Source organism: Chaetura pelagica, unplaced genomic scaffold (genome assembly GCF_000747805.2).
Source record: "Chaetura pelagica isolate M959 unplaced genomic scaffold, ChaPel_1.0 scaffold637, whole genome shotgun sequence".
Lineage (NCBI taxonomy): Eukaryota > Metazoa > Chordata > Aves > Apodiformes > Apodidae > Chaetura > Chaetura pelagica.
In genome coordinates, this window is record NW_009953950.1 from 675,452 (window position 1) to 685,409 (window position 9,958).

Sequence of the window (9,958 nt, forward strand, 5' to 3'; positions counted from 1 at the left end):
GTCCTGTGGGCTGCGCCAGTGGTTCATCTGGCTTTTCCAGTGAACATACAACATGTCATTTAAAAGGAAATGAGCCCAGTTAACGTGTTTCTGAAATAGGTGAGATCGCATTGCTCGATTCGTCGTACTAGTTGTAACTCCGTGTCAGCGGTGCTGAGTGGTGCTGTTAGGTGGGAAACACAGCCCGTGTGGCGAGGTGATGCCCTGTATTGTGATGGTGGCTGATGTTGGCTCCTTCAGAGTCTTTTCTTTCACTCTCGAGTTCAACATACTGTCTCCCAGCCGTTTCTGTAGGTACATGTAGTGATACATGTCTCAGAAACAGTTCAGAGCCCTTGTCACTAATGGAAAAAAATGGCCATGAAGTGTTGCAGAGTCCAAGTTGAGTATTTGACTTTCTATGTGCCTGACTTGTTCAAATTTAATCAAAATGTACCGACAGGAGCACAAAGTGCAGTCAAGTCCTCATTATCCAGGGTAATCCCAAGTAAAATGTGTGCTACAGGATATCAGAGTGCTTTGGAGGCTCACCTTGACTCTACAAGTAGCTGAGGTCCAGCCAGGGGACAGTGGAGCTGCTTTAGGTTTGATAAGTTTTAGCTTGGCTTCTGGGCCACACAAAATCAAACGCACTGTTTCAAGACAAGAGCTTCAAGGCCTTAGAAAGAATACTGCATTTAGGCCATGAAGCACTGAAGCCTGTAACCCAGCAGAGACTGAGTTTCTCTACCTCTGCAGCACAGATATGTCACCTGCAAAGTTAATTAAATCACTTGGTATGTGTTTAAGCAACCTCAAAAGGACACACATGGGTTAATTTTGTTATGCTAAAATTCTTAAAAGTCAATAATTTTTAATCTGTAACACCATGGCAGTGTAACAAAGAGTGGCGATAGAGAGCAAAACTACATAAAGCACCCCATGAATGAACTTCAAAAAGTCTATATGCAGTTTTGCTAGTACTCAGAGGCAAATGCCACTTGAAACAGAAGTGGGAACCTGGTCAGTTCTGACTATCATGGCAAAGTGGTGTAGGCAGTACCAAAAGGAAGTGGTGGGGTTTGACATAGGGAGCATACCACATTTATTCCTCTCTTATCTCTTCCAATATATCCACACCACAGTGCAACTAGGAAGGAAGGAAATGTCCGTCTTGTTCTACAGCCAAAATACCAGACACTGTATTTTATAAAGCAACTCCTGTAATCTATCATTAGGCATGAATATAAGAGGAGGTAATTAATCTGAAGTCAATGCAGAAGACTTTTCATAGTCGTGAGCATGAAGTCACATATTTTATCAATAGTTGGATGCATTATCGTCAGAGATATTCTGGGAAGTTATTTATAATGAGGGTGGTGAAGCACTGGAACAGGTTACCCAGAGAGGTTGTGGAGGCCCCATCCCTGGAGACATTCAAGGTCAGGCTTGATGAGGTTCTAAGCAACCTGATCTAGTTAAAAAGGTCTGGATACAATGACCTTTAGAGGTCCCTCCCAACCCCAGACATTCTATGATTTTAAAGATAGTTCAAGTGGTTAGACTGCTGATCAGTACTTGCAGGATGTGTTTCAGTTCTTTGGGACTAATACCCTACATAGCTTCAGGCAAGTCCATAGTGATTCATCAGCACTTTCAAGTTTTGTCATTTTTTCCCATATATTTTGCATTCTCAGTGCCATTAGCTGGCCATAGCTTCCTCATTGTTGCAGGACTTATCACGAGTACATTTTTTTCCAGATAGGAAAAAGAATGGTTAAATGATTAAATGGCTTCCTGGAAATTTTGAAGTCTTCAGCCAGTAAGTCCATTGCTCTTTTTCTGTAGAATCCTATAACTTGCCTAGGTGGATTGCTTTGGGCTTAAAGTACAGTGCCCCAAACAGTACTGATTTGTATTAAAAAATGTTTCTGAGCTCAATGGTATACATTTACATTATTATTCTTCCTTGATTTTCACAAATGAAAAGGAATCAAGGCAATAATATGTAGGATGCTAAAGACATTAGTTTTTACTGTTAGAAACACTTCTCAGGTTTACACTGCTTATAACCATTCCATAACAAGAAAGGCTGAATATTTACCTTTTCATAACTTCTGAACTCTGCTCTTTGATTTTTCACGGATGGCCTCTCCAGAGCATTTGCCTTGTCAGAACCTTTGTAAATGTTAGCTCAGAAATTAAATCAAGGGTTATTATTGCCTAACAATGTAGCACAATAGCCTTGTGAGCATTCGTCCTACTAAGAAGGTGACATTCCCTTTCTGAGTCTTCAATAATCAAAACATTGTTATTGAATTAATCTCTCAAGTGATTTTATGAAGGAAATGTAGCTTGCATAATGTTGGAACTGCAGCAAAAAGCAAAGTCAGCTCATGCAGGCCAACAGTAACCATTTCAACATTGCATGGTGCTTCCTGCAAGGTCAACTCTGTTGAATAAAATAAGCAACTTGGGGGGTGAAAGACCCAACTCTTTTTACTCAGCACATCAGCTGTCCAGTTAATTCCAGTTTAGGCTTCTTTCTACGTGTTGCTTTTGCAAAAGGAAGTGGTGGGGTTTGACATAGGGAGCATACCACATTTATTCCTCTCTTATCTCTTCCAATATATCCACACCACAGTGCAACTAGGAAGGAAGGAAATGTCCGTCTTGTTCTACAGCCAAAATACCAGACACTGTATTTTATAAAGCAACTCCTGTAATCTATCATTAGGCATGAATATAAGAGGAGGTAATTAATCTGAAGTCAATGCAGAAGACTTTTCATAGTCGTGAGCATGAAGTCACATATTTTATCAATAGTTGGATGCATTATCGTCAGAGATATTCTGGGAAGTTATTTATAATGAGGGTGGTGAAGCACTGGAACAGGTTACCCAGAGAGGTTGTGGAGGCCCCATCCCTGGAGACATTCAAGGTCAGGCTTGATGAGGTTCTAAGCAACCTGATCTAGTTAAAAAGGTCTGGATACAATGACCTTTAGAGGTCCCTCCCAACCCCAGACATTCTATGATTTTAAAGATAGTTCAAGTGGTTAGACTGCTGATCAGTACTTGCAGGATGTGTTTCAGTTCTTTGGGACTAATACCCTACATAGCTTCAGGCAAGTCCATAGTGATTCATCAGCACTTTCAAGTTTTGTCATTTTTTCCCATATATTTTGCATTCTCAGTGCCATTAGCTGGCCATAGCTTCCTCATTGTTGCAGGACTTATCACGAGTACATTTTTTTCCAGATAGGAAAAAGAATGGTTAAATGATTAAATGGCTTCCTGGAAATTTTGAAGTCTTCAGCCAGTAAGTCCATTGCTCTTTTTCTGTAGAATCCTATAACTTGCCTAGGTGGATTGCTTTGGGCTTAAAGTACAGTGCCCCAAACAGTACTGATTTGTATTAAAAAATGTTTCTGAGCTCAATGGTATACATTTACATTATTATTCTTCCTTGATTTTCACAAATGAAAAGGAATCAAGGCAATAATATGTAGGATGCTAAAGACATTAGTTTTTACTGTTAGAAACACTTCTCAGGTTTACACTGCTTATAACCATTCCATAACAAGAAAGGCTGAATATTTACCTTTTCATAACTTCTGAACTCTGCTCTTTGATTTTTCACGGATGGCCTCTCCAGAGCATTTGCCTTGTCAGAACCTTTGTAAATGTTAGCTCAGAAATTAAATCAAGGGTTATTATTGCCTAACAATGTAGCACAATAGCCTTGTGAGCATTCGTCCTACTAAGAAGGTGACATTCCCTTTCTGAGTCTTCAATAATCAAAACATTGTTATTGAATTAATCTCTCAAGTGATTTTATGAAGGAAATGTAGCTTGCATAATGTTGGAACTGCAGCAAAAAGCAAAGTCAGCTCATGCAGGCCAACAGTAACCATTTCAACATTGCATGGTGCTTCCTGCAAGGTCAACTCTGTTGAATAAAATAAGCAACTTGGGGGGTGAAAGACCCAACTCTTTTTACTCAGCACATCAGCTGTCCAGTTAATTCCAGTTTAGGCTTCTTTCTACGTGTTGCTTTTGCTTGGTGAAGTAAATTTACCCATGTTAGTTTCTACTCATAATACTGCAGAGTCATAAAGTCAGTGTTGCTTAATGATTCCACATTCCAGATCCAGTATTCTAGACAGTGGCCACAAACAGTCCCATCTCTGGCTGCTTGTTTCACCTCTGCATTCTCCTTTCCCTTCTCTCAAATCCTCTCTTGCCAAACACTTGTGTACCCATGAGATAAACCAAGTTAGGGAACTAATCTTCATTAAGACTAACCCAAAAGAAGCCTGGCCAGCCTTCAGCTTTCCTGCTTACTACATGGCTGTGTAAAACCTTGAGCTGGCACAAGGACAGGGGCAGAGCAGCAGTCTCTCTGTGGTGGTGTGGCCTTATGCCATCTTTAAATATTTCTGGAACTGCCCTGAGGGTACAGTGCTGTTGAAGCTTATGATAGTTACTTTTTTCTATTTTTTTTACACCAGAATACCACTAAAGCTAAAATGTGTATATATGTTTGTGATTATGAATATATGCTTATACATTACTCTGTATTAAACTATCACTAAGCATCTCTCTCTTGAACTCAGGAGTTATTTGGGAGTCACTGTCTAATCACGACTTTGAGTTGGCCTTGATCTTTTTTTAGCTACTCTACAACATTTATATTCTTCACAGACACTGCCATGCTAAAAGACCATCCAAAGGTCAGAGGGTTGGCTGTTGGTAGTTGGCTGCCCTTTCACCAGCCAAAATCTATTACTGTACACATGGAAATCCCCAGCTTATCTGTAGGCACATGTTTGCAAAATTTTAGGATGGTAAAACTTTAACAAGAACTTAGGAAGTTCATAAAAAGGACACAATGTTTATTTCTGTTTGATTATTCAGCAGTGGGAACATGAGCAATTGTTATAGAAGGGATAGAAAAGTATCTGCTGAAGTTGTGAAAATAACATCTGACTGTGTTTGTCCAAAAGCACTGACATCTGGCCAATGAAAAAATGTGAGTGGCATGCTCACAGAATCACAGAATCTTAGGGGCTGGAAGGGACCTCGAAAGATCATCCAGTCCAACCCCCCTGCCAGAGCAGGATCTCCCAGAGCACATCACACAGGAACATGTCCAGGTGGGCTTTGAATGTCTTCAGAGAAGGAGACTCCACAACCTCTCTGGGCAGCCTGTTCCAGTGCTCTGCCACTCTCACAGGAAATAAGTTTTTCCTCATGTTTATGTGGAACCTCCTGTATTCCAGTTTGCACCCATTGCCCCTTGTCCTACCACTGGACATCACTGAGAAGAGCCTGGCTCTGTCCTCCAAGAGGATGGAAGGACTGATGTTGAGGGAAGCCTGAGGACCATAGCTACCTTGCAGAGAATCATGCTTATACCTTAAACAGAACTGTGAACCACAAAGGGCTGAACATTCAGGGTGAATGTAATTCTCTTGGTAACATTAGCAGCACTTTTAGCAACTTTTCCCAGATTGTGCTTATCTCATTTGAGACATAATGAGGTGGAGCACTCTAATCAACTAAGTATTTCTTGGGACATTGGTCCATGGCTCCTGGGTTAAACACTACCCTCATCCTGGGTTTATCTTGCTTGCTGGTGCAGAGCATTGCAAGCTAGACAGCAACACAAGTATTCCTTGCCATCTGTGTATTCATACCTCAGTATATGTGCTTTCTGCTGTAGCTAATCCAGTTATCTCAAGTCACTGGAAAGCACTTCTGAGGATTTTAGACAAGTATTGCCTTTGCTTGGGATCAATAGATTAAATTATTTGAAACTGCTGACATATAAAAATAGTGATGATAGTCCCCAGCTGAGTTAAGAATGCAGTATATTTGATTCTACCTGCCCAAATGGCAAGAATCCAGAGGTTCTTCTAAGCAAACAAGATTGGAAAGGATGATAGTCTGAGAAAGGAATCTATACTCTTTGTATTAATTTTGTGTTGCAGGTACAATTGAGCTATATAATCATGCTGTGACACTGGGACAGTAGACACCAAAATACAGTTGAAGAGTATCTGCTTAATGAGAGAAAGCAAAATTATTGAGAGCTTTCTGGTTTTGATGTCATAAGAAAGCAAGCATAATTGGGCAAAAACTGTGTGTCTTCTAGAGGGTGAGTTCTGTTTTGCATGAGGAAGTCAAATGCAGCATCAGATAAGGGCTGGAGAAACATCTCTCTTCAGAGTGGTCGTATGAGAACTTTTTTCCAGTGGAGTGCCCAGGAGCCTGGAAACACCTGGAAATAAAAGTCAACTTCTATCAAACGTTTCGCTGTTCTTGTTGGGGTGGGAAGAAATTATCAGTACCTCTGGCACATGGAAACTTGAAGAACATTAAACTGGGGAGTGAGGGAAACAGTAATTTTAGGCTGCAATTAGAAAAGGTAGAAAGTAGTGGAAAAGGGTGGCAAGCCTGGGTTTGAATAGCTGAAGACTTCTCTAGAAATAGCACCCAAATGAAGTAATGAAGAGTAAAATAAGTAACAACTGTCTGCACACTCTTGGAAACAAGCTACTACCACTCCTGATTTGCATTTTTTTTCTGCAGACATTAAGCAGAGAAATTATAGCTAAAAGACAGGATTCTGAGATAAAAGACCACAGATTGTTGCTTGGCACCCGGGCCACTGAGATCTGTGGTCTTCTTACTGTGTCATGCCTTGACTTCCATAGCCAATCTGGAATTTTCTAATGATTATCTAACACAGTCCTAGATCTTCAGGACAAAGACAGAGGTTTTCCCAGTTTGTAGTAGTTTGTTTCTCTCTACCCAAATAATTTCAAAAGCCTTGTCCAAGTAACTCCACATTTTGTTTCTCACATTGTCCCTATTCTTATTTGGGGATTAACTTTAGTACCCTTTAATGTGTCATCTGAATAGACCTGTTGAGAAATCCATTAATTCTCCAGAACCCAGGTCAGTGAGAGTCTCCTGGCTCACTGGTCTCTGAATTAGGGCTGGCTCTGCAGAGCACTCTCCTTATTATGTGACCCACCAGCATGACCTGCGGAATGTGTGTCCTGCTATCTCCTAGCTACTCTGTCAGCCCCATATACCTACCACCATGTGGAAAATTGGCCTGCATCTGTGCTTGGTTGTGAATCAAAAGATTTCCAAAGACACCTTTTCAGCCCTCATTTCTGCACTGCGCAACTTTTGTAGCTGTAACCAAGAATCATAGCTCACACAGTAGTGCGTAGTCTTTCTGACATGATTCACCAAAACAGAAGATACTATGTCACAATGTATGAATAAGGGAATCATGCCATCATGTATTAAAAGCCAAAGGCCACAGAATGGATTCATGCCAAAATTTTGGAGTATCACACTGGGACTTGTTCCCAGTATTGCATGCTAAGTCCCAAAAGTGTGATCTTGTGTCTTCAACAGTAGACACATTGCTTGCTGCCTAAATAACCTGTTCAGTTGAAGACTGCTGTTTACATTCCACAGTAGAGAAAAATAAAGTAACATAGATTAATAAAATATTTATGAACAGTTACCAAAGTGTTGTTTAAGCCGTGCAACACAGTTTACATATAAATAATAAGCACAGAACTTTTTCTAATAAACAACTTCAAAACAGGTAATTGGGAATGTACTCATGCTGTAATCTGTACAATAAAATAAAAGTTAATGTCCTGGAGGTTTGTTAATAAGAAAATAATCCTAATGCACTTCTGATTAGCAGGAACTATTATTTGCGCTGTTCTGTGATGATATGTACAGCTACTGAAGTAGTCCATTACTTTGTCCACTCTTGTGTGTATATTGGCTAAGTACTTGATCTCTGAGTGCTTTGCACACTGCACAATGAATGGGTGAAATGAGAATGAGAAAACTAAGCTGAGGGAGGCAAAAGGATGTTACCAGACACTGAAGTTCAAAGGCAAAGGTAAGCAACTGACTCAGCAGTATCAGTAGTTTTCCATGTTGGCTATCGGCCAGATTTAATTCAAAACCCTGTATTGGTGTTAAGATTGAAAGAGTAATTGAGCAGTAAAGAAATCTCTGCCTTTTTTGCTTTTGAAGGAAAATTGTCCTAACTGGTTTTCCTCATCAATATTGGTTATTTTATCAACTCTGCAAGCTAGGTGTTCACTGTTTAGCAAAGAATTGATTTTTACCTGTGTTGCATTTATGTCTATTAATTTATTTATTTGTTTTTTAAGACAATACAGTCAAGTGAATGTCTTAATATTTGTTAATGCATGTTATGGTCCAGATTCTGAGTTCTATTGATTAAAATATGAGCATCAGTAAACTACATGTCAGATTCTCTGCTAATCATTCTCTTGCATGAAAATGGTCTAAAGCATACACTACAGCACCACATCAGTTATTTTGATCCACTAACAGATGTCCTTGTTGCCAGCGAGCTGGTGAAGAAACAGCAGAAGACATTAAGCCAGTGCTTGAAGTGGGACAATATGTGGCAGCAAGTCATCCCATCACTCTTGTCCTTTGAGTATGACTATGTTGTGGGTTTAGGAGAGAGTCATCTATGTTCCCAACACCAGCAGAAGCTCTGGAGAGCAACTGTCTTGTTTGATCATTTACAAAGGCTTTGGATAGGTTGGCCCAGAAGACACCACCTTCACAGAAGGGAGTGATGGAAGGCAGAGTATACATGACTCCAAAACATACTGCTGTGTTTTTTGGGTTTGTTTTTTTTTTCATTTGAACTTGATTTGCTGGATTAATAAAATAAGAGATCTGACAATTAGACTTCCTTTGTGCATGAACTCAGAAAGACTGTGGAATATGGTTCAGAAAAGTATCTTTGGGAAAGAAGGGAAACCCAAAGCAGTAATTCAGCAGTGTGTGATTCCGTTTATGGCACTGTTGAAAACACAAGTGTAACTCTCTTTGCACTCATCAGCAGGTTGACACCTGCCTTTCAAGCTGCAGAATCCCTGAAATTTGAACTTTCACACCTAGTGGGGAACTTAAGTGTGTTCCATGCCTACAATCCTCTATGATACAGTCTAACCAGCAGTTTTTCTTCAACACTGAATTTCAGTCACCACTGGCATATGCAGGGGAACTGCATGTTAGTTCTGATGAGACTTTTAAGGGATTATGAATTTGAGAGCTAATAATTGATTTTACATACTGTAATCACAGTCCAAGCTGAAACAGCAAAACACAAAGTGTATGTTTCTAACGTTGTCATGTACAGTGATTTTACTGGGGGAAAAAAATATTCTTCTGAAGATAAGAGGGGACCTTACTAATGTCTATAAATAATCTGAAGGGTAGGTGTCAAGAATGGGCCAGTCTCTTTTCAGTGGTGCCCTGCGGTAGGAGGAGGGGAAACAGCACCAAGCTACAACAGAGGAAGTTCTACCTCAACATGAGGAAAAACTTCTTTACTGGGAGGGTGACGGAGCACTGGAACAGGTTGCCCAGAGAGGTTGTGGAGTCTCCTTCTCTGGAGACTTTCAAGACCTGTCTGGACATGTTCCGCTGTGATTTGCCCTAGTTGTTCCTGCTGCAGCAGGGACATTGTACTAGTTGATCTTCAGAGATCCTTTCCAATGCTTATGATTCTATGAAAACAGTAATAGTTTGCTTTTTGGTATTTCAATAATGATTTTCTAATTTTGCACTGTGCTTGGAGATTTGTAATAATCAAGTGGCAGACATGTTGATGATCTGAACTGTAACTTGGAATATACAGTTTTACCCCAAAAATCTATGTGATACACACATACCTTACAGTTTTTCTCATTGTGCCATTGACAACTACATGTGACTGTACTCTTATGTTTCATAACATTTCATGTGAAATGGACTGTTGATCTAAAGGCAAAGTATGATGAAGCTTCACACATAGAGGTGTTATATTTTGAATTATGAGAATCTTAAATGTTTTTATCATAAGCACACAATTCTGCTAATTTAAAGACTGGTATTCCATCCTGCCT